General features: G+C 48.1%; 1 protein-coding gene across 9 annotated transcripts in view; it reads right to left on the minus strand.

The window, feature by feature from the left end:
• Nucleotides 1-26,012, minus strand: part of ARHGEF18 (Rho/Rac guanine nucleotide exchange factor 18) — an 84,849-nt gene that overhangs the window by 30,428 nt on the left and 28,409 nt on the right. The window contains exon 1 of one of the 9 annotated variants that reach the window (XM_074337761.1): nucleotides 24,981-25,159. The exons of 7 other annotated variants lie outside the window; for them this stretch is intronic. The gene's annotated coding sequence lies outside the window, so the exon portion shown is untranslated. Of the gene's footprint in view, nucleotides 1-24,980; nucleotides 25,160-26,012 lie in introns of those variants that run through there. One more of the 9 variants, XM_074337760.1, reaches the window with a different exon arrangement.

The following is a 26,012-nucleotide window of genomic DNA, read 5'->3' on the forward strand; positions in this document are numbered from 1 at the left end:
GAAAAAGGCCAATCTCAAAACGTAACTGTATGATTCCATGCATATAACATTCTTGAAATGACCAAATTAAGTTATAGAGATGCAGAACAGATTAGCGGTTGCCAGGCTGAACAATGGTGGGGGGCAGGGGAGTGGGTGTGACATGAAGGGCGAGCTCAGGGATCATCTCTGTGGTGATGGGTAGTCCCGGATCTTGAAGGAGGTGGTAGTGATGGGAAACTGCACATGTGATAAAATGGCACAGAAGGCTCATACATTGTCACAATATCAATTTCCTGGTTCTGACATCCTATTCTAGTTACCTAAGAGGTAACCAGTGGGAAAAACTGGGGGGAGGGGATACATGACCCCTCTGTACTATCTTTGCAATTTATTGTGAGTCTAAATGATTTCAAAAGAAAAAGTATGAAATAAACAAAAGTACCACCAACAGAAAAAATAGAACATTCATGCCCACTGTCCCGGTCTGCTCAGGCTGCCATAACAAAATACCATAGACGGGTGGCTTAAACAACACAAATTTATTTCCTACAGTTCTGGAGGCTGGGAAGTGCAAGGTCAAGGTGCCAGCACATTCATTTCCTGGTGAGGACTCTTCCTGGCTTGCAGACGGTGTCCTCGTATGGCAGACACAGTGCAAGCTCTCTGGTGTCCCTTCTTGTAAGGGCACTAATTCCATCAGGGGGTCCCCCCCTCATGACCTCATGTAACCCGAATCACCTCCCAAAGGCCCTACCTCTAAACACATCACACTGGGAGTTAGGGCTTCAACGTGGGAATTTGCGGGGAACACAATTCAGTCCATAGCACCCAACAATGAATAAAACCATGTTTCCTCAGATCCAGAACTTCTCTTACCACTCACTGGATGCCTCAGCAGAAAGAGCAAGCAGCCTTCCTCTCCCCACCATCCTTCACCTCTCAGAGGGAAGACCAAGGGCACGACCTCTTAAGAAGGATTACTGGAGAAGGTGTTGGATGAGCAACCAAGACCTCAGACAGATGTTCTAACGGCCAAGGAGGAGGATCTGAGACTGGTTCTTTGTAAGAAAGCAGGCTTCAGAACATTCAGAGAGGGTTACCAAGAAAATCAGAAATGCCTGGGGAGCTCACTGCAAAGTACCTTTATTTGGGGAGACAAACAAGATTGTGACAAGTATAAAAAGCGAGGAGAAAACACAGGAAGATAAATTGAGCAATCCAGTAGGATGTGTGGCTGCCCTACTGAGAGCTGGCCAAAAGCAAGACTTTTTCCTGGGTGGAAAATGGGGGATTTTGTGCAGCAGCATCCTGAGGGGGTCACCATGTAAAACAGAAACGAGCAAATGTGTGGACATCAAGGAATGACTCCTGGCCGAGAGAGCTACCAGTCGGCCCCGAGCTCAGTTCAGCTTGAAACGAAGCACCTCCAGGGAGGGATTCGAAACAGCACCTCTGACAGGAAACTAACTGGTGGCCTGGGCAGGGCCTTGGGTCTTACGTGGCCCCTCCCGCACCCTGCTGCTAGCACAGGACACCTGTGACCAAGGAACCCCTGGGTCCACTTGGACTCATAATGGGGCTGCTCTTTGCCAAGCTGGGGGGCCTCTCCTGGAACCAAGGGCACTGAGGATTTATTCGTTGGGTATCCCTTCTTGTTTTATGTATTTTTTTTCCTGCAGGAAAATATATATAATATTTATCATCGCGACCATTTGTAAGAGTACAATCCAGTTGTATTTCATTCACACTATTGTGTAATCACTACTATTATCTGTCTCTACCCAAAACCTTTTCATCATCCCCAACAAAAACTTTGCACCCAAGTCCCCCCACCCCCCGCCCCTGGCACCCACCATTCTACTTTCCGTCACAAAGCATTTGCTTCTTCTAGTTCCCTCATATAAGTGGAATCCTACACATTGACCGATCTCAAGTAGAAAGAGGGTCTCTAGTGGGATGCCAAAGGGCTCTGTCCTCCATCTTGCCTGAGATGAGATCACAGAAGGCTCGCACACCAGATTCACAGACGACACGCAGAGGAGGAGCTGCCTCAGATGATGTTTAGAAGGGAAGACAGGGAGACAAGTGAACACAAAACGATGTTGACAGGTTACAACGATGGAAATGTCAAGAGATTCAGCAAAGGTGGGTGGGTGCGGGGCATGGGGGTTGTTGGGTGACTGTAGCAGTCTCAGTAAATCAACAGTGTGGGGCACAGAGGTTATCTTGGGTTGTATCAACATCGGGGCGGTGACAAGAGGCAGGAGGGCCCAGCTGCTGGCAGCCAAGCCTGCTGGGGAGTTTATCTTGGACTAATTTCAATGAGTAGATGGCTCATGGGCAGCAGTGGCCCGGAGAGCTGTGTTGTGACAAGCACCACGGAGGGTGGGATGCAGTGGACTGAGGACACCGTGAGGCTGGCTCGGGCCAAGGGGAGCTCATAGGGCTGACAAAACCACCAGGGACCCCAACCAGCCAAGACCTGAGAGGAAGGAGGAAGAACAGAGATGCCGCTAGGAGGAACGGAAGCCAAGGCCAGAGGGCAGTGGTCCTCGTGACGCAGGATCTCCTGTGGGGGGACGTTAGTGCAGACGAGGAATTTCCAGTTTTAAGGAATAATTAAATAGCAACCACTTGGTATTTCACGAACCAGAAAGAACCACCACTCCTGTCTTAGCACATTTCTTTCCATTCTTGTTGCGAACCGTCACTGCTGACCCACAAAAATGACCACTTCACACAGTTCGAGGGTGAGCTCCCACTGAACGTACAATTCTGCCCCTGGCCTTTCTGCTCGAGATGGTGCCTGAAACATTTTGCCATACTGTAAAATATATTTCGGAAGTCTTTTACAATTTCTTTCTCACAGAAATCTTTTGCAATGGCTGTAAATCCATTTATTAAATAGCAACATTCCTCCAATGTCACATTCGGGGGTGCTCCCAACATTTCATGTAGTTGTAAATAAAACTGTGATGGACATTTGTATGCAGTACTTCGTCGGCACTGAATAATTTCCTGGGATAAACTCTTATTAGTGGCTGGGTCTCCCTGTCCCATGTTTCCCCAGGCCAACTTTCTAGCATCATAGCACATATTGTCCGTGTTCCCCACCGACCAGAAACTTCCCAGAGCTGGTCAGTGTCTGCCTGGTCAAGTGCTGTAGCCCTAGCTGCTGGTGAGCATAGGGGGTGGAGGGTCTGAGTTCTCAGCTCCTTTAGTACCCATTCAACAGGTTTGTACTGAGCGCCGTGGTGCACTGAGGACACATGGTCCTCCCCAGGGAACTGGGATTGGACACTCACTGCCCAGGAGACGTGCCCCTCCCCTGCACCCCCCATCCTCTCCCCATGTTTACCGTGGCCCCGACTCATGCTCTCCACCTATGTAGGTCCATCCCCTGTGCCAGCAGCACAAGCCCTGGTCATTTAGCCAAGGCTGTGACCTTCTTGGTGGCCCGTTCAGACTTGCTACTCCTGTCCCTCCCCACCTGCTGCCTGAGTATCTTACCACACACCTGACTGGCGTGCCAGTGGCTTTGGTGTAAAGTCCGGACTCATGGCCAGACTCTCTGGGGTACAGGCCCCTCCCCAGACGCATCTCTTACCACCATGCGCACTCTGCACCCCAACCACGCTGACATGGAGCACTGGGGAGCCTCAGAGCCCCTGGGTGCCTCAGCCCAGGTGCCCCTTTGTCTGGTTGGCTTTGGGGTGAGGCCAGAGTCCCTCTGGGCCTCCTACCCCCCCTCTCCAGGCCTTCCTGCATGCTTCCCTAACCCTGTGTCATCTGACGGCTTTAATTGCACTGCCTCATTGAACCTTGACCTCCTCGAGGGCAAGGGTCAGGTGTCAGCATCTCTGGGTGATGATACTGCTTTGCATTTATGTGCTCGGACAGCCCGCTCATGGGTACACAGACCTGGTCCCTATCAGGGAGGGCACCCAAAGGTGAGGGTGGAGGGGCCCGATGTAAGCCCATTCTTGGCTATTTTACTTTAAAGACAACCTGCTGCCTTAAGGGCTATTTTCTTTGGTAAAATTAAGATAAAAATCTCTACCTAACAGGCTGTGTGGTCACTGGACTCTGATGGAAGGTGGGGCTAGGACACGGTCAGGGAGTGACTGTCAACCTCACGGCTCAGGTCTCAATGAATCCCCTGCCCACTGGGACTCCATGGTGTCTGCTGACCCAGCTCCTGCCGTCCGGGGCACCCTGCAAGCTGACGGCCAGCCCCCTCTTCTCCTTGGCTCCCCGGGGGATGCTTGCTGCCCTGACTTCACAAGGACAGCCCCCCTGCCGTACAGGCTCATAGACATCCCACCCTTGGGGGGCAGGCCACACATGCCTGCCCTCAGCCCAGCGTGTGGGCCTTCCTGGCAGGTTTTGACGTTCTGTGTCCACTGGAAGGCCCAAGGGACCCACACTACTTGTCTGCAGTCAGGATTATGGGACTTGTGGCCTCTAGCTTGTCAGGGAAAAAATGGGGGGGGGGGCACTGGTGGTCCTATCTCCAGCCCTCAAGATCAGGACTTGGTCTCCCCCAGGCTTCTCCGGCCCCAGAATTCTCTGAGTTACCTTTCAGATTCAGAAGGCTCTTCAGAATCTTTCAACACTGCTAGGTGACTTATGATGAAAAAAACCAAAACCGTTTTGCTAGCACACTAAGAAAAACTTTGGGGTCCACAAGTCTCCATGAAAACCAGCCAAAGCTGCTTTTCCTCTCAGAATACCGAGCAGCTTCGTGGTATGAAGCATGCACGTTGCTAACTGGAAACATTAACGTGAGACCTTTATGCCGCAGAAGCAGTTCATTCTGTTTCAGTGTACCCTCAAGCAGCCTAGCGTCGTTTCTGTGACGTGATGTGTAGAAAAACATGACTCTGATTTTGTGTAAGGGGAAAACTGAGGTTGAAACGGGAGGGTCAGGCAGAGAGCTAGATTTTAGTGCCCAACCCTCCAGATATTGGTTACGTATCTGGTACACTGTCTAGGAGTGACTTCTTATTCTTAATAAACCTTCACTTCAAAGGATTTTTTTATTTTGTGGGGGAGGACTGCCAGCTTAATTATTATATGGTAAATAAAGTACGTTTCTAAATTAATATTTAATGCTAAGATGGCATTTCTCTAAGTTATTCTTGTTTAATATAGATAAGAACTAACTAAGGCAAACTGCTACAGGTGAGTCATCTTAGGGGAAAAAAAAAGAACAAAGTGGAACATTCTTGGGCATAAATCCAGCCAGCTGCATATTACTGTCCTGAAGCACAAAATGTGGTTCCAACCTCTCACTTGCAAGGATTCCTGGCTCATGAGACACGGTCCTCATGAAACACTGATAAGGGCGCATGAAAAAATGTCACCTACGTCACTGTTACCTGAATTTGATCCCTCTTGATTAACAGTACAAGAGTGAACTTCCCATGTAACAAAATGGAAAACCGAAAATTAACCAGCATTCTTACCACCACTTCCACTTACAAATGTCTCCGTACCCCATCTTTATTTGCATGGGTGTGAATGTTTGTAACCACAGTAACTATACAAATGTTTCGCATATTTCACAGGGCTTGGCCTTTAAGTATCACTTTAATCATTTCCCTGTTGTCAGACATTCGATGTCTTCCAGTTACACACACAAGTCTCAAAGAGACCGAATTACAGAGGCAAAGGTTAGCTATGCTTTATGACTCAGATATGCATCACCAAAGTACTGCACCAACCAGTGCAACACTTTGCAGGAAAATATGCACAAAGAAAGAAAATCCTGGAAGGTGATACAACAAAATAACAACTAATTGTAGTTGCAAAAGATTATGGGTGTTTTCCCTTATTTTCCTATTTTCCTAATTTCCTACAGTGACCGTATGACTTTTATAATTTAAAAAAACAGTTAGTCATAGGAGGAAGCTGGGTGTAAGGTATATGGGAACTCTCTGCATAATCTTTCTTAAAACTCTTCCATAAAATCTAAAATTATTTCAAAATAAAAGTATGAAAAAAACTCAAAGCAGATGGCAGCAATTTTTGGTGCCACCCAAAACCAACACTGCGTCACTATGAGCATGGCCAGCTTCTATTAGGTTATGTAAGATCCACTACTTTAGATTTTTGTCCCCAAATATGGGGTTGCAGAATTAGGCACATTTTGGTATACCGTGTTTCCCCAAAAATAAGACCTAGCCGGACCATCAGCTCTGATGCATCTTTTGGAGCAAAAATTAATATAAGACCTGGTCTTATTTTAATATAAGACCGGGTATAATATAATATAATATAATATAATATAATAATACCGGCTCTTATATTAATTTTTGCTCCAAAAGGCTCATTAGAGCTGATGGTCCGGCTAGGTCTTGTTTTCAGGAAACACGGTATCTCATTCTCTTCCAAAACACAGGTTGCGGAATAAGGTGGAATGGAGGTTTGAATCTTGACTCTGTCACCTGCTGTGACTACCTCTGTGATCTTGGCTAATTACTTAGTCCCCCGAGACTGTTCAGTCATTTGTGCAAAACAGTAAGTGGAATTTACCTCATGGGGCTCTTAGGAGGATTAAATGAGGAAAGAAATCTAGAGACTCTAGGAATAGAGCAAGTGGTAGCTGTTAGCTCCCTCATGCCCGCCGCTGATACCCAGGCTCTTAAAGACAGACGTTTTCCTGAATGCAGATACGACCATGGCCTGGGCTCAACACCAGCCGATGTGAAATCCTAAAACACTGGGAGGGGAGTAATGGGGCTGGGCTGCTCCCAGCTGACCCGGCACTGTCACGGCAATCACAGCTTAGGACAGGGCCATGCTTTCCCCAAAATTAATAATACGTTTACAAATCTGTTTAGAAAACTTAAAACACATCTCTCTGTGGGAATAATGGTGTCTGAGGGAGAGCGATCCCTGGCCCGGAGAAGCCCAGGTGATCAAGGAGGTGGCACGGCAACAAATCATTATGGGTTTCCAGCAGTGGGAGTTGGGAGTGTCCCGGGGGAAGGCGAGTCATTCTGCCTGGTGTCATGGGGTCATCTGCACGGGGTCTTGAAGGATGAGTAGAAGGTCCTTATGAGAAAAGGAGGAAGGGGAAGGCCATTCCAGGGGAAGGGGATGGACAGATTGTGGCATACTGGGCGAAGGTGGTTAAAGCACAGGGGTGGGCAGGCGGGGAGCATGGAAAGGGGAGGGACGGTGTGGCCAGAGATGAGGGTCAGAAGGCAGGCAGGCTGGGAGTGTGCCTCCCTGGGGCACTTTTATTGCCTGATGCAGAGCCATGGGGAGATTTTAGGTGAAAAAGATGCACAATTCGACCTGTGTGTCATGGAGATAATGGTGACGGTGCAGATGAGAGATTAGATGTGGACAGAGAGATGACAGAGGCAGGGAACCAGCTCAGTGTTCTGAAAAGCTGGAACATACAAAGAAAAGAAGAGAAAAGAAGACGACAGTGCAGGCGTACCTCGTTTGATGCACTTCCCAGATACCACATTTTCATCAACATTAGGGCAAAAAGACCGAGACCCACTAAAGGCTCAGATGACGGTGAGCATTTTTTTTTTAGTGTAACTTTTGCAGGCACTGGGAAACCAAAAAAGTTCTTGTGACTCGCTTTACTGTGCTACTCGCTTTACTGTGGTGGTTTGGAGTGGAGCCTGCAATGTCTCTGAGATAGGCCTGTCGCTGAAGACAGAGATTCTGAAGAATGGTATTTAGTAAAAGCCAAGGTTTTGGATATGATCTCTCTGCTGTTCATCCTGGGTGAACTAGCACATTTGTAAGCAACACATCCTAAAGCAACTTCCACGTAACAGTCCCACCCTGTTCCCAAGCCTCTTCTCTGCCCATGGGCACAGCAGGGGCAGGACTGAGGCAGGTGATGCAGGCAGGCTACTCTGTGGCTGTCTGCCTGCAGACGCCTGCTTACCCAGAGCCACTGCCATCGTTTCCAGAGCTGCGCATGCCAGCAGTACTTGCTGTTGTACTTACAGGCTCTAATGACAAAATGCTAACTGAACTCATGAACCACCAGTGCAAAAGAGTTAGTGTTTCTACGAAACAAAGTCAAATGTTCTGGAAAAACTTACAAGCAAATATTAAAAGCAAGCAAAACAAAATACCATCTGATTAGGAGAAAGTGAGCTAAGGGCCAAAAAAAAGAAAGAAAGAAAGAGAGCGAGAGCAAGAAACGATCATAGAAACCTAGAAGGATTTAGCATCAGATGTCTTCTGCTTTCTTTAAATTCTCATTAAATGGAAATCAGACAGCACAGCCTATAATTCTGGTTTCAAGCAGGAAAGATGACAGATTTCCATCCTTCTCCAAGGAAAGGCTGTTGGGTCTACACCAAAAGATGGGCAAATAAAAATACAACTATCTAAATTAAATGAAATACATAAGGCACGTAACTTTTAAAAATAATTGCTGGCCTTTGGTGACCTCTTGAGAGCTCCCAGGCTGCAGACAAGCCCCTGGGCTGGGCTCAGGCCTCCTGCAGGCAGCCCCCTACTGTGGAGTGTGTGTAGTTCAAACAGTGCAACCACTACAGAAAACAGTATGAGATTCCTCACAAATTTAAGAATAGAGCTGCTAGATGATCTAGTTATTCCACTTCTGGGTATTTATCCAAGTAATACGAAAATACTAATTTGAAAATATCTATGAGCCCCTATGTTCACTGAACCAAGATATAGAAGTAACCTAGGTGTCCATCAAAGAAGGGACATGACAGACTATCACTCAGCTATACAAAAGAGTGAAATCTTGCCATTTGCGACAACATGGAGGGGCCTGGAGGGTACTGTGCTGAATGAAGTAAGTCAGACAGAGAATGACAAATACCACAGGATTTGACTTATACGTGGAACCTACAGAACAAAACAAACAAAGGAACAAACAAAACAAAAACAAACTCATAGGTACGAAGAACAGATCAGATCCATGGTTACCAGAGGGGAAGGGGGCTGGGGGGTAGATGAAAGGGGTGAGAGCGTCACTTGCAGGGTGATGGCCGGCAACTAGCCTTTTGGGGGTGATCACTTTGGAGTGTATACAAACGTTGAATTACAATGCTGTGCACCTGAGACATATAATTAAAACAAAACAGAAACCAAACACTGAAAAGGTGAGGCTCGGGGTTGAGAAGTCTGTGACCAGGGACAAGGGCCCTCCCCAGACCCTCCCCGTGTGACTCATTCACGCCCTACGTGTGCGTCTGTCCTCGAGCTGGCTGGTGCAGGGCATGTGGAAGAAGGCAGGCAGCCACCGGGCAAGTGATGCGGTGACAAGCTGGGGTGGCTCCATGGAAATACGAGTCTCGGGGGAAAAAGGATTTGGAGGAGGGTGGATCGGAGAGGAGCAGTAAGGAGATGCCAAAAGCAGGTTCCAATTAAGGACAGGCCACACCAGGTGTGCTCCCGAGACAGGCTGGGGACAAGGAGTTCCCTTTACAGCAGACGGGGCACCCCAGGTGGTGGTGAAGGGACTACAGGGGACAAATGTGGAAATGTGGGCTGGAGGGAACACACACTTGCAATGCAGAAGTGAAGGGGAAAGTGTGTCAAGAGGTCCAATCTGGGAGGTCTCTCCACTCACGAGTACACGGAAAGACACCCCAGGAAACAAATACAGATGCTCCTCGACTTACAATGGGGTTACATCCCGATAAACCGTCATAAATTAAAGATGCCATGAGTGGAAAACGCATCTGATACACTCACCTACCGAACACCACAGGTAGCCAGCCTTACACTAGCCTCCAGCTGGGCACAGTTGTCTCACTAAGCTGGGGAAAAGATCCAAATTCAAAATACACGTGTTGCTTTTGCACCACTGTAGAGTTGAAAACTCCTAAGAGGAACCATTGGAAGTCAGGGAACACCTGTATTTGTGGAAACTAAAAAGAACTATCAAGCCCTCCCCTGCTCCATTTCCTCCCTCTTCCTGTTGAATCCACAGGAGCAGATGGCCCTTCCCTCTTCTCCACATTCCTCAAACACGCCCCACCCGGGCTCCTGCAGTCCCAGCTCCTTCTGCCTGTCCCCCATCTCCTCAAGGAGGCCGCAGGAGCACCCTGTTGAAAGCATCGCCCTGACACACACACACACACACACACACACACACACACACACACACACAGCCACCTGGGCAGTCTCAGGATTGAGAAGACTGTAACCAGAGTTTTCCCTTTTCTCCCAGCACTCACACCCATCTCACACACCACAAATAGTTAATGCTCATTATTTGCCATGGTTTTGTCTATAAAGTTGCCAGGAACACTGAATTTGTGAACACCGAGCGAGCCGTTGCTTCTGGGGTCAGGTTCCACGAGTCTCTGGTCATGCTTTTGTCAACCCCTCAGCACGTAACCTTGTATTACGTGTTTGGGTTGAACGATGCCTTATTTAATATAGTATATTGCCGATTTATCAACACTGAACGCATGGCCAACAGTGCTGTAAGTCAGGCCTGAACGAAACACGACTCAGGAGCACTACCGTAGAAAGAGCTTAGGACAATGCTTCGGGCCACTTTCAACAGCCAAATCATCAACAAAAAGCACAAAAGGGCAAAAAAAAAAAAAAAAAAAAAGTGGCACTAAATACATGGCAAAAAGGACACTTGTTGACTGTTTGCTCAGAAACAAGAAGGCAAAGTGGCCCCGTTGCACCGAGGATGGCAACGGGCACCTCGGGAGACTCAGGTGTTGCCCTTCTGTGTGTGTCAGTGAGCAACAAAGAAGGCACTGGACTGATTTGGGGGTTACGAGGAAATTTGAGTCCGTAGGTGGCTTCATACATATAAAATCCACAAACAACGAGGGTCGGCTGTAATGGTGTTTACTTAGGAAACTGCACACGGGTGGGGGTCTCTGTGCTGCTGTTCACTGTTGGCACAGGGCCTGGTGCATGGCGGATGCTCAGTGTTTGCTGAAGGAAGCGAGCGAGAGTGCGAGAGTGAGAGAGCGAGAGCGAGAGAGCGAGAGAGCGAGAGAGCGAGAGAGCGAGAGAGAGAGAGAGAGAGAGTTCGGGAGGTTCCTGGTCTGAGGGACGTCAGCAGGAATGAAGTGGACCAAGGGGCCACATGGAGGGAAGCCCCTGTGCGTGAAGGTTCCATCATGGGCCTTAGGGGCCCCAGAGTTTATAGTTTATCCTTGACACTGCAGCCACAGAAAGGTTTAGGCACAGGTATGAGATCAGATCATCTTGGGAAACAGTGACTGCAGTGTGGGGAGCAGACTGGAAGGAGCAGCAGGACCCGGGACCCGGGGTGGGGGTGGGGTGGAGAGCCCAGGACCCGACACGGGTGACCAAGGCAGGCTGACTCGGCTGGGAGAGGGGACAGATGGCGAGTTTGACTTTGGATGGGAGTTACTTAAACTGCCCCTGAAGACTCAAGGTGACAGCAGGTGGCAGCTGGACCTGGGAGTGTGGCACTGAGGACAGTGGTGTAGACAAGGGATGAAAACGTGGGCACCAGACGGCACCTGAAGCCAAGGAGCAGATGAGAACCGGGGGCAGGGAGACTGCTTTGCAGAGCTGCCTGGGGCTGATGGGACAAGACATGCCCTTAGGGTCCCCGCTGTGTTGCAAGTGGTCTTGGTTCCAGAAAAGCCTAACTGCATTCATTTTTGGGGTGGGGAGAGGGAGGGAAAAGAGGGGAGGCCTGCTGTATCATAACCACTGGCTCAAACTATTATTATTATTATTATTATCATCAAATGAAATCTCTGAGTTGTTTTCTCATAGGCTGTCATTAGGTCCCAATTCCCCATCCTATATTTATGTAGCTGCTTATTTAGACCAGAGATTCTCATCTGGAGGTGATTCTGTCCCCCAGGGGACATTTGGCAAAGTCTGAAAACATTTTTGATCGTTACTATTGGTAAACAGCCAGTCAGGACAGAGCAGAGGATGGAACCCAGGGCGGTCTCCCTCTAAGATGACACTAGTACACTAATTAACGCCCATCAGGAACTTTCATCCAACTTGTGAGCTTGGCTAATGGATGATTAGCTCAGAATTATCTTAATATCTCTGTGGGTTTCCCCTCGTGCCCCCAAGAATATGGTGGGGGACTTGATTATGGCTTCCCACCTCCACACGTCTCACCTGTTTCCCTCGCCTACCGGACTGGATAGTCTACCATCTGCCAGAAGAGGAAGTGAGGGTGATGAGACACGATTACTTTCCAGTGATTCACGCTGGCTTTAAGGCTGATGACTGCAGCTGCCCCTTTAATAACCCCATTCTTCAGGGTGACAGGAGGATGACAGCACGTGGGTTGGTCTCTAACTGAGAGACTGTACCGTGTCAATTCTGCTTCCTTCCCAGGCCTGGGACCATCGGATGCCTGGTGATGTGCCTCGAAATGTCAAAGGTTGTGGGTATCTGAGACTTGCTTTTAAGTTCTTGCAAGACCCTATCGTGTCAGATGCAAGTAGTGTAGAGAACTCTTACAGCTTGAACTCGATGATAAAATAGAAAAACCAGCAAACGATACAATTCAAAAATGGGCAAAGGGCTTGAACAGACATGTCTCCAAAGAAGACATACAAATGGTCAGCAAGCATGAGAAAAGATGCTTCTTACGAATCATTAGGGAAATGCAAGTCAAGACGCAATGAGATGCCACTAGGACGGTGCAATTTTTAAACATGGAACATACCAAGCATTGACGGGGATGGAGATAAACTGGAACCCTCCTATAATTGCTGGTGGGAATGTAAAATGGTGCGGCTGTTGTGGAAAAGTTTCACCGTTCCTCAAACAGTCAAACACAGAATTACCATACGATCCAACAATTCCCCTTCTGAGTATCTACCCCAAAGAACTAAAAGCAGGAACTCAACAGATGTCTGCACAGCCATGTTCACAGCAGCATTATTTGCAACAGCCAGAAGGTGAGCACGACCCCAGCGTACAATGGAACAGAATTCAACTTTACAAAGGAAGGGCATTCTCACACACTCTATACCATGAATGAACCTAGAGGATACGATGCTCGGTGAGATAAGTCAGACACAGGAGGACAAATACTGTGCAATTCCACTCACATGAGATCCTCAGAGGAGTCAAATTCATAGACAGAAAGTAGGTGGTGGTGCCAGGGGCTGGGGGAGGGGGATGGGGAGTGAGTGTTTAATGGGGACAAAGTGTCACTTTGGGAAAATGAGAAAGTGCTGGAAATGACAGTGGGGATGGATGCACAGCCGTCTGAATGTACACTTAAAAATGGTTAAAATGGTTTTTTGTTTTGTTTTGTTTTTTAAAGGTACAAATAGTGCTGCAGGAAACTTAAACTTCAGAGCAGCTGCTCCTCAACCATCGTGGATTTAGATTTTCTCCCACGAACCTGACATTCCCCATGACCGAAGGGAAATGTGAAACGGCCTTAAGAACGTCTTTCCGCTTTTTCTACTGACAAGTGTCCTGACCTGAGTGACAGGACCCAGTAGCTTCACCAAGAGACTGGTTCCAACACACAGGGAACTCCGCAGGGCTCCACAAGTGGCTTGGAAGATCCCTGCCTCTGCCTCTTAGAGCACTCACTCCTCCCAACTCCCTCAGCAATCAGCAAGGATGGCTAATGGAAATATGGGGACAAACTCGCTCTGTGTGGTGTTTCGAGTCATGACGACGAACAAGTTTACCACACACGGGGCCAGGCAGACGCGTCCCTAGAACTTTGTTTTTACCACAGGGCACCTAGTAAGAATCACTCCCTAAGGGATGACATCAAGCACCAGTGGAACTAACCTTTTTTTTTTTTTTCAAATGACGGCGCAGCTCACAGTGGCCCTTGTGGGGATCGAACCAGCAACCTTGGTGTTAGCACCATGTTCTAACCAATTGAGCTAACCGGCCACCCCGGAAATAGTTTTTTGACTTGAGGTTGAAAAGGGGCAAATCCAGACAGGAGGACAGAGGTGTGACCTCGACTGGAATGTGACTGATAAAAACCGAGGAGCTCGGGAGTTCTGCTTCCTTATTAGCATATCCAAAAAAAAAAGAAGGTGTGAAAGCTGGAGGATTGGGCAGAGATGCCCTGCACTGCCCAGGCTGGTCCTGGCGATCACCCACTCTTGTCTGCTCCATTTCACACTATTTCCTGGCCTCAGGAAGGAGCCACCTCCTACACCATCCACAGGTAGTTCAGAGCCAGAAAAAAGCATCTGCCTTGTGAGTATTTTTCGGGACTCTGGGTACAAGGCCAGATGCTGAACTGCAGGGGTCCCAGCAAAACAATTTCCCTCCCTGGGGCCTTGCCAGAAAGGGCAGCAGGCTTTCCTCTTAGGCATTTAAAGAAAAAAAAAGACGTTAATTCAATTGACTGTACAGAAATCAAAATGACGTGGCTGAAAAGCATTTTAACGAAAATAAATGATTTTTTAAAAAGATTAATACAGGTGTGGCTACTACACATTTGAAATCTTCCAGAAAATCCCAACTGGCCTTATCATTACTATTTTTAAAAACCTCTGATGGGGGAAATAAAGAGCAAACGTTAGCAGAGGTGGTTGTAAGGAGGGCAGAGGAAATCAAACACTTGACAGAGGCCAGTGAGTTTCTCTTTCAGCAGATAAAAAGCATTCTGTTAAAGGCGGAAGGCAGGAAAGAAAAACATGCACGGACAATGCCAGAAAAAAACCTGTTTGCTTTCAATGGCCTGGAAAATTATTCAAGGGTGCTGCGTTCCTGTAAAAAGGCAACTGAAATGGTGTCAGGGTTTGTGAGGCTTAGAAAGACCCTCTGCAGGGAGTTAGTTCCCAGTGGGAACTCCCATCCCCTCCACCTGTGTCCCTCACCACATTTCCAAGAGGAGTCACGGCTCTAGAAACAGAATGGTAAAAGTCACGAGTCTAATATAGGGGTTGGTAAACTGTGGTCCACGTGCAGGCCAGCCACCCGTTTTTTGTAAATAAAGTTTTACCCGAATACAGCCACCCCCACCCCCATGTGGTCTGGGGCAGCTTTAGCCAGTAGAGTAGCTGCCAGTGGCTTGTGGTATGCGAAGTCTCAAATATTTACCATCTGGCTCTTTACAGAAAAAGTCTGCTGGTCCCTGGTCAACTGTATCTAATTGCCTTGTTCTGGAACGGGGCATGGGGAGAGGCTAGTCCCAACAGTGAAAACACAGCCGGCGTGGCTCATGGGAAGCTCCCATATTTAATCCCTGACACCAGAAGGAAACGGAATAAAGCAGGGGTGTCCAAACTTTTTTCAACGGTTTTTACCAAGGGCCATATGCGGTAAAATACACAAACAGCCGGGCCACTCACTCGAGGTGAAGTACGCATTGCCTCACCTGGTTTATTTAAGTAAACTAAATATAGTTTTGGAATTTGCTGCGGGCCAATTAACAATGGATCGCGGGCCACAATTTGGACACCCCTGGAATAAAGGAAGCAGCGAAGTGATTAACTGTGTGAGGCCATTACCGAATTCCAGAGCCCTGAAATAGCCTATGCTGGTAGCAAACAGGTTCAAGGTTAGTTTCTGAGCACCTACCTCAAGACCCCCACACTCCTAAGTATGCGGCTGTAACTATCACTGCAAGTCAGCAACCAGCACCTACTTGAGGAAAATTCCAGAACCTTACAAAGACCTTCATTAGTATTCCTTTTAGAAGTGCCAAGGTGTGAGCTTGAATATATTTTACATCCCATGCCTCAAGGTCGGGAAGGAAATAATGTCATGTACTTACTTACATAAGCTAGGTGCAAGGCTAGGCAGTCAGAACATTTTCCCCCCCTCTCTAAATCTGTAAGACTTTTGTATTTGGTGAAAGTGTTTTTTTTTTTGTTTTTTTTTAAAGTATAACTTCTTTTTTTTATTATTTTCTATTTTATTTTGTTGTTGTTGTTGTTGTTGTTGTTGGGGAAGGGGAACAGGACTTTATTGGGGAACAGTGTGTACTTCTAGGACTTTTTTCCAAGTCAAGTTGTTGTCTTTTCAATCTTAGTTGTGGAGGGTGCCGTTCAGCTTCAAGTTGTTGTCCTTTCGATCTTAGTTGTGGAGGGCGTAGCTCAGCTCCAGGTCCAGTTGCCGTTGCTAGTTGCAGGGGCAAAGCCCACCATCCCTTGCGGGAGTCAAACCGGCAACCTTGTGGTTGAGAGGACGCATTCCAACCAACTGAGCCATTCTGGAGCTCAGCGGCAGCTCAGCTCAAGGTGCCATGTTCAATTTTTAGTTGCAGGGGGCGCTGCCCACCATCCCCTGCGGGAGTCAAGGAATCGAACTGGCAACCTTGTGGTTGAGAACCCACTGGCCCATGTGGGAATCGAACCGGCAGCCTTCGGAGTTAGGAGCATGGAGCCCTAACAGCCTGAGCCACCAGGCAGGCCCCAAAAGTGGTATTTTAATGTACGGGGAAGAAATATATTATATAATATAGAGTACAGGCAAATAGCCAAACATTGGACAGGTTGTAATATCAGGCATCTATGTATGTATAGTCACATGCCATATAACGTTCTGGTTAATGATGGATAAATATATGATTGGGGTCCATAAGATGATAATGGAGCCGAAAAATTCCTATTGCCTAGTGACGCTGTGGCCTTCATAACATCACAGTGCAATGCGTCCCTCACGTGTTTGTGGTGACGCTGGTGTAAACACAGCAAGTGCGCTCAGTCATACAAATGCAGCACATATAATTATGTACAGTACATAGTACGTGACGATGACGATAAACAACTACGTTAGTGGGTTTCTGTATTTACTATGCTGCACTTTTTGTTATTTTACAATGTACTTTCTACTTACATGAAAAAGTCTGTTACGCCAGCAGTGGCCTCAGGCAGCTCACGTTTACCGCGTCTCTGGATGGCATCGTTTCTCGTGCTTTAATCTCATGTTGTTTTATACATTTAGTGGAGCCTAAGTGTACAGTGTTTGTTGTCTCCAGCCGTGGACAGTATGGCCCTGGCCTTCACACTCACTCACCAGGCCCGCAAGCTCTAGTCATGGAAAGTGCCCTATACAAGTGTGCCGTTTTCTAAATATCTTTTATACCATATTTTTACTGTACCTTTTCTATGTTCATATGCCCCGACACCACTGTGCTGTGCCTACAGTATTCCGTACAGTGACACGCTGTACAGGCTGCAGCCTAGGAGCAGCGGGCTGCCCCATACAGCCCAGGTGTGTAGGAGGCAGCACCGTAGGTGTGTGTAAGCGCCCTCTTCTGTGATGTCTGCACAACGACGAGGTCGCCTAACGAGGCATTTCTCAGAACGTATTCCCGTCGTTAAGCGGCGCATGACTGTACTTTATAGCAAATTATATTCACAGGTGATTCAGATTGAGAAGTTTTTCAAGCAAGAAACTGGCGCTCCTGAAGTGCTCCCCTTTCCTCTCTTGACTTACCGGGTTCCCAAGAGTGAGCCCAAATCCAATACTTACTTTAACTTTACAATATCTGAAAACAACTATGTGTTGAAAAGAATCTAAGCAATGAGTACTAGGAACTTGTAAACTTGTTCTCATTTACGAGTCACCAGAAACAGAAGGTTCTTGTGGTGGGTTCATGTCTACCCAGAACTTCAGAATGTGGAAATATTTCCTTATTTGGAAATAGGGTCTTTGCAGATGTAATTACAGATGTAATTACAGATGTAATTAAGCATCTCAAGATGAGGTCATCCTGGATTTATTTAGGGTGAGGGTGGGCCCGAGATCCAATAACTGGTGTGTTTATAAGAGAAAGGAGAAAGATTTGGACACAGAGAGAGACACAGATACAGAGGGGCCAGACAGACAACCACACAAAGGAGAATGCCAAGTGAAGACGTAGGCAGAGACTGGAGTGATGAAGCCACAAACCAAGGAATGCCTAGGGCCACCTTCTGGAAGCTGCTAGAGGCCAGGAAGGATTCTTCCTTAGAGCCTTCTGAGGGAACGTGGCCCTGCAGACACCTGGATTTCAGACTTCCAGGCTTCAGAGACAATCCATTTCTGTGACTTAAGCTAATAAGTTTGTAATAACTTGTTACAGCAGCCCTAGGAAACTAGCACAGTTCCACGAAAGTCAAAGGTTTATTAATTGTATTGCCAAGTGCTTCCTCCTTTTCTAAACACTTTCCTACAGTATGATGTGCTGGGATCCCACAGCGGCATTTTGACATTATGGCCTGCAACACATTTGTGAGTTTCTCACAAAATATAATAGAACAGAAAATACCAGAGTCTATCATGAGTAATAAAGATGAGTATTGTTTGGTAAAACTTCGGATCCCACTGTGAGGATGAGTGAGCGTGAGCATGCATGCTTACGGGGCCACTGTGTAAAGTATTAGTTTTCATTACTGTCACAGCCAAAATGAAACATACTCACCTAAGGTGCTACACAGAGTCCCAGAAGCCCCCACCTTTGGGCCCAACTATAAGGTGAACATTCCAGACCAATGGAAAACGACTCTAGTTTTTAAAATCTCCAGGGATGGAGATGCTCAGTGTTTGGCTAGTTTCCCCATCTAGAAGGCCTTCAGATGTCACCTTTACTCTGCTTCTGCTTATTTTCAGTTGTCCAGTTCACTAAGTATTTATGGGACAGGCAGGGAGGACCCAGAGCAGAGGCAGTGGCCGAGACGCTCCTCAAGCAAGGAGTCAGGTCCGGAAACTAATCAATACCCATCAGAGGACACTGGGTCAGGTCAACTGATGAAATAGGACGCTGCCCCCAGGGCAGCCTGTGCCCACCTCTGACATGTCCATGTCCCCATTCCTTTAATGCCCATGTTGTTACAGATTTTAAAAAGAAAATAGCTAGATTCAGGCTCCCCCGGGAAAGAACCTTGAAAATATTGTGAAAACATTAATAGAAGAAGCTAGATGCAAACGGCCACATACTGTAGGATTCCACTTACAGGAATTTGTCCAGAATAGGTAAATCTAGAGGTAGGAAGTAGATTAGTGGTTGCCAGAGGATCGGGGCCAGGGCAGTGGGGAGTGCCTCTACAGGGCACTTCCTTTGGGGGTGATAAGAATGGTCTGGAATTAGACAGTGGTGCTGGTTGCACAGCTCTGTGAGTATATTAAAAAAACCACACACTCTAAATTGTACACTTTAAAAGAGTGAATGTTATGGCATGTGAATTACAATATCCCAGTTTTAAAAAGCAGCAGAATAGGCAACCCTGTGGAAAACGGCAGGGCTTTCCCCAGCAGGCGGAGAAGCTGGAGGGCCTTCCTCTTTGATGGGAGCTTTTGGAATATTCTAGAAGAGGTAGAAACACCAGAAGCTTCCTGATAATAGGCCAGGTGGGGCTAATGACAAATGTAAAAGCACTGATTTACAAGATGTGACTTAGAATTGCCTCAAATTTCTGGAGCAGATCCCTGTGGTTGCATTAAAAAATTTTTTAAAAACATTTTTATTTACGGATTTATATATTTACTTTGCACTTCACTAATGAAGTTAAATTTTTTTAAACAGGAAAAAAGAGCTAAGTTGTGTTCACAGTCACAACCCTTTTTACCTGGTACACTGCAGGTGCCGGGAAATAATCAGCTGAATGAATGAATGAACACACACAAATGCTGCTGAGCGCTCTACAAGTAATAACAACACTGTGAAATAAGGCGCGTTATGCTTCTAATTTTACAGACAGGAAACTGAGGATCTGAGCGTTTAAATAGCATCTCCAATGACCTGAGTTCTCTGCTACCACCTTTCTTTCTGTTCATGGTGCTCATGGGTACGTGCATGCACGCAGAGAAGGGGCCATGGTCACTGGAGGCAGGCCAAATCCTAAGTAAAGCCGTGAGTGTCAGAAGCTTCCAAGGTAAAAGGAAGGGCTGGGAAGGGGAGGTGAGGTAGGGCAGGTAGGAGGGCTCCCAAATCAAATGAGAAGTGAGCTTTCGAGCAACGGAGATGAAAATGGGTATCCGAGTTTCCCAAGGCTGCTGTAACAAATGACTACACACAGAGAATGTGTGTCAGTGCCTCTTCTAGCTTCCAGAGGCGCCTGTGTTTCTTGGCTTGTGGCCTCTTCCTCTACCTTCAAAGCCAGCGGTGTAGCCTCTTCTAACCACCCTCTGACCTCTGCTTCCATCACACATCTCCTCTGACCTGGACCCTCCTGCCTCCCTCTCATCAGAACCCTGCGATGCCACTGGGCCCACCTGGGTATTCCAGGGTCATCTCTCCATCTCCAGATCCTTCACCTAGTCAGACCTGCAAAGTCCCTTTTGCCACGTAAGGTCACACATTTGAAGTTCTCGACGGTTAGGCAGGTAGGATGTAGCTGTCTCTGAAAGGCTGATATTCTGCCAACCACACTGGTCATGATGTTTCACAAGACCCGTGTTGTGGGAGAGGCCAACTATAGATTACAGAGCAGAGGAGAGATGCAGATGGCCCTTCAGTCTGTGAAGCCACAACTCCCACACATAGCGCTATGGGGGCATAAGGGTGGTTGGTACCTGCTGGGAATGGACATAGAACTGCAAGGGCGCGGAGACCGCTGGGCTTACAGGAGTCAGACCCCCGAGGCTTCCATCTCTGCTTCCTAATAAGCACATTAACCAGGTCACTGCTCTGTCAGATTGACTTTGTTTTCATTTCTGCCAGATGCTGCATCACTTAGCTGCCAGGTTCTCTGCCTCCCTTCCTCCCTCTACCCCCAAATGCTAGCAGGCACTGGCTGCTTTCTAAACCTTGTTCGCCAGCCTTCTGTCCTGCTCCCCATCACAAAGCACTACCGCCTTTGGGTCCTGACGGCCTAGGAAGGGCTACTCTTCAGTTCTTGAACCCTGAAAGACTTTGGGATGGGGTAGAAGTGCGGGTGGGGGAGAGGAAAGAGACACCCCCGCCCCCAATCCAAGGGTAGAGAACACAGCTTTCCCTCTCTCCAATGCAAGATAAATTTGAGAGGAGCCCGAACTGGTCATCTACGAGCTGCAGGGCACTCATGATGTGCAAGGAAGAGTTCAACTGGCCGATGCCCGAGGGGCCCATCACCCACCGGGTCACCTACGTCACACTCTCTCCCACGTGGTCAGCTAAGTCCCGACACATCTACCTCTGAATAGATCTGAAGTCTGACCTCTTTCCACACTGTTCAGATCCAAGTCACCTCCCAACAGGCCTCCCTGCTGCAGCCTCCACCCTTTCCAAGTCATTCTCCACCCACTGATGGGAATAGCCATGACGGCCTCCAAGATAACACCTCCACCTATGCAACACCCGCTTCGGCTCCGACCGATCACCAGCAAGTTTCCTGACTCTGAGGCTTCATGCGTGCTCTTCCCCCTGTGCCAACAGCTGCTGGGCGCTGCCCCACCACCACCGCTCCCAACAAAGAGGGCTTTCCTGCCTATGCCTGGGCTATGTCCATGGGGAAATTCCAGCCCCCATCTCTGCCTTATCCCCTGTCACAATGGACGGCACAGAGGACTTTGTAACCATCTGCACTTGGCAGGGACCTGAGTCTATACTGGACTTTAGGATAAGAAGAATCTATTGTCAACAATTCAGCCCCATACCATTTATGTTGGTGAGCTATCCCTTTTTCTCTAGGGTTGTCCGATCTTTACCCCTTGGCCTCTAGCTTCCCAGTGTCAAACCGTTTCTTACAATTCTGTCCGACACCCACAATCGTTTCCACTGTGCGTCTAGTTCTCATCCTGCCTCCTCCCCACTCTTACATAACAGCTTTATTGAGCTGGAATTCACATACTGCACAATCCACCCTTTTAAAATGTATAATTCAATGGCTTTTAGTACAGTCACAGTTGTACATCCACCACCACAATCAATTTTAGAACATTTTTAACACCCCCAAAAGAAACTCCACCCCTCTTAGATGTCACTCTCTGTTTCCCACTCCCACCAGCCCCAGGCAACCACTAATCTACCTTTTGTCTCTATGGATTTGCCTGTTCTGGATATCTCATATAAATGGAATCGGACACTATGTGGCCTTTTCCAGGCTCATCCATGTTGTAGTGTGTAGCAGAGCCTAATTCCTTTTTGTGGGTGAATAATATTCCATTGCACGAAAATACCACATTTTATTTCTCCATTCACCAGCTGATGGATATTGGGGTTGTTTGCACCTTTTGGCGACTGTGAATAATGCTCCATGAACATTTGTGTGCCAGTTTTTATGGGAACCTATGTTTTTATTTCTCTTAGGCACGTATGTACCTAGGAGTGGAACTGCTGGACCATATGGTCATTCTTTGTTGAACCTTCTGAGGAACTGCCAGACTGCTTCCCACAGTGACTGCCCCATTCTCCAGTCCCACCCACAGTGTTTCCGTCTTCCCATCTCTCTTTAAATTCTTCAGTTAGGAGCCCCCGAGTGGATACCGCAAAGGTTCACAATGACCCGCCATCGATCACCTGGCATTATGAAGGCCACAGAGCCGACTCCTGTCCTGCTTCTGATGCCCAACGATGCTGAGTATTTTGCTTTATACTGTGTCTACTCAATCTCTATCCACGTCACTCTTGTGAGGGGACTAATGAGTACACGAACCCCTACTGTGGATGACTTCACGGCTTATTCTTTCTAAACTCAATTTCATTTTGCAAATTAACCTCAGCAAATTCAGGATTCCAGCCAGGTAATTTGCTGTGGTCCTTCCCTCCCTCCATCCCACGCTGCGATGGAGCAGAACCTGCCTAGACCCTCTCTCCGTTTTGCCTTTCTCGCCTCCTGAAACCCACCGCTAAGAATGACCAGCTGATAAAATGTTCTGGAATTAGACAGTGGTGACAGCTGCGTAACTCTATGAGGGTGAATTTGATAGTACGGGAATTATATCTCAATAAAGCTGTTCTATCAAAAAACAGAGTGCATGACATGAGTTTAAAATGTAACCACCCACACGGTGCTAAATGTATACTTAGTTAAACCTTTAGAATTTTTTTTCAAGAGCTGATATGAATCAGCGTATTTGCTACTTAGGACATAACCAACTGCAACTTTATACTCAGTCGAAACTATGAACCTAAGAACAAAAGCAGAGAAGAGAAGCAAGTTGAATTTAGTTTACACGCAAGGCAATTTTAACAACAAAAAAGGAGCACAGCTGCAGGGGTCCTTTCACTGAGATCTCCCGAAGGACATTATTTTAATCAGCTTGTCCCCTCCCCCATCAGCCACATTCCTCCTCCAAAAAAACGTCCCACAGGCTGCTCCAGAGCTGTGACCGGAATTGTTTTGCACCTGGAGAGGGTTTTAAAAACACAGCAGCTCTTCACCGCTTTCAGGAGAAAAGTAAAGTTTAACTAACAAATAACAAAGAAACAACGACTGGTTGAACTTACTTAAAGCTCTCTGGGCTTTAAATTATTTAAGAGAGCTGTGATGAAACTGTTGTAAAAGTCATAGATGGAATTTGAAGACATGAAAACAGGCCCCAGGATGAGTGAGGAAGAATGAAGGAGACCTTGACTGAAAGATCAGAAATATGCTAAACATGTAGAAGGTAAACACCCGGGGAGGCACAGCTGGTGAGCACAGCCCTAGTCCGGAGTGGGGACAAGGAAAACGGCTACAGGGCCATAATTGCTACTGTGTGACAAGAAGGAAAAGTATACTGCAGCTTATGCCAGAAACAATGTACACGCCACCGCAGCTTTCAAAGTGGGGGCATTAGCAAGTCAACTTAAAAAAGAGAGAGAACGGAATCCCAGAATCGCTAACATATGCCATTTAAAAGTGACAAGCTAATGAAAAGCAAAACAAAGTACGCTTACAAGAACAAAATTTATTATGCCTCTGGCTGTATGCTCTTACATGCTTTAAAACTTTCTTTTTTTCCCTCAAAAGGGCTAGACCCATAGAAACGGCAAACTCTTCATAAAGTGTAAACTATGGCCCAATCCAAACAACCGAGATGCCCAAATTTTCCGGACTCTGTGTTACCTGGAATGTCAATCTAAAAATACAGGGCATGCAGACATACACAAAATATATAACATGTATTGAGCCAATCACCATTTGCTAGGCACTCTGCTGTGCTCCTTACTGCATATTATCTCATCAAATCCCCAACCAACCCTCACACCGGTTTAAAGATGAGGAGACTGAGACTAATATATGGTAGAAACTGGGACCAGAACCCAGATCTGATTTGACATTCAAGCCTGTGCTCTTGACACTTCTCCATACAGCTCCAGGATTAATCATTCACCCCTGGTACCTGCAAAATCCTCCCCCAAATCGCCGTTGGCCGTGCCTGGGGCTATTCACACTATCCTGAACTCTAGTCAACCAGAAGAGAAGGGTCCTTCAGCGCTCTGGGTGCAGTTCCACTCTACTCAACAAGGCAAGGGGGACGGGGGAGTGTTCTTTACTTTGGTGGTAAAACTTCAAGAAAACTTTTCCCCCTCTGGGCCAGCCATCTCTTCTACCTCTTCGATCTCAGCAAAGCAACAGGTGGAAAAGACAAGGGAAAGCAGCGACCACAAACCGTGCAAGGACCGAGGGCCTCACATTTCTGCTTGCAATGAAAGCTGCACCACACCATCTAAATTTTTCCGCAAGATAGAAACTGGGGAGCGGAGTAAGAAGACCCAAAGTCCACACACACTTGGTGGGTTTTGTTATCCAAACGCTCACTGGCACAGAGGACATCTGCTGCAGAGTGAGCTCTCCACGGAGGACTAAAGTACCTCGGTGCTGGTTATTGTTATGAATATTAGTACATTCCAGGTTCCAGCCCCAGGTGGCCCTGAACCTGGAGCCCGAGAACAAGTCCATCTTGATCGAGGGGAGGTTGCCCCAAGGGCTGGAGCCCAGATCGGCCGGCGGGCATCGCCTTCACCTCTGCATTGGCCAAACAGAGCCCCCATGCACGGAAGGGGCAGCCTGAGCGGCAGGGCCCGCCCGTCAGCTTGGTGGAGTCCAGCGGGGCCCTGCCGGAGGCCGGGGCAGCCCCAGGGGTCCCGCGTCCGCAGCCGCCCCAAGGGTCCGACGGCACCTTCCCGAGGTCCGAGGCCTCCCTCCCGAGTCCCGTTTTCCTCGCGCCCGCCCCACCGCCCTCACCTCGGCCGGGTTCCCCGCAGGCCGCTCGCCGTCCGCTGCTCCGCCAGTCTCGCCACCGTTTCCGCTGCCCGGCCTCTGCAGATCCACAGCCACCCGCAGCGCGGAGCCGGAAGCGGGAAGCCGCACCGGAGAGTCGCGCACGCGCGGCCCCGTCCCCGTCCCCATCCCCGTCCCCGGGGGGCGGGTCAGTGGGAGTGGTCCCCGAAGGGGCGGGGCCTCACGGCAGGTGGGGCCTCACGGCAGGTGGGTCCGCAGAACTTTGCTTCAGGTTGAACTTGGAGCGGGGGAAGGGGGTGTCCGCTCAGCCTTGTTGGGGGCGCCGGGACTGATCGGGGAGGGTACTTGCGATGAGGATGGGGGCGATTCTAGAGGGGCGGGTCAGCAGGGTTAGGAGGCTTTTTTGGGGAAGGGGGTCAATGGGGCCCTGGAATATCAGCGGGGTCAAGGAGCGTCTAGGGGGAATCCTGAGGGAGATCAGCGGGGGTGGGGGGGGGGTTTGTGGGGTCAACGGGAGCCTAGGTGATTAGTGGGGCGGGGAGGTTCTGGGTGGGGAGGACACTTGGGCTGGGGGGCGCCTTGGGGGAATCAGGGGTGCCTAGGGGGGATGTCAGCTGGCGCCTGGGGTTGGTGGTGAGTCTGGGGGCAAGAAGTCTGAGGGGAGGGTACAAGAAATGGAGAAAACTATATGTCACCTGCGAAGAAGGGGCAATGTAAACTACAAGTAGCACTAACTAAACGTCTGGGACAAATTAGTTATATACCTCTCAGGCGGTCCCTAGCATACGTACTACCAGATACCCTGAACACATGCCAGACACCCAGGCAGGTGCTATCAGATACCCAAAACATGCTTTCAGACACCCCATTTAGGTCTGTTAGCTATCCCAATACTAACATTCAGAATCTGAAAAACATGCCAAATATCCCAAAGTACCGGCCTTCACGTAAGAGCCATCAGATACCCCCAAACTGGCTTTGACACCCGGAAACGTATCAGAGACCCTAAACAGGAACGTTTAGTTTCCTCCAAAA

Source organism: Rhinolophus sinicus, linkage group LG07 (genome assembly GCF_036562045.2).
Source record: "Rhinolophus sinicus isolate RSC01 linkage group LG07, ASM3656204v1, whole genome shotgun sequence".
NCBI classification, from domain to species: domain Eukaryota; kingdom Metazoa; phylum Chordata; class Mammalia; order Chiroptera; family Rhinolophidae; genus Rhinolophus; species Rhinolophus sinicus.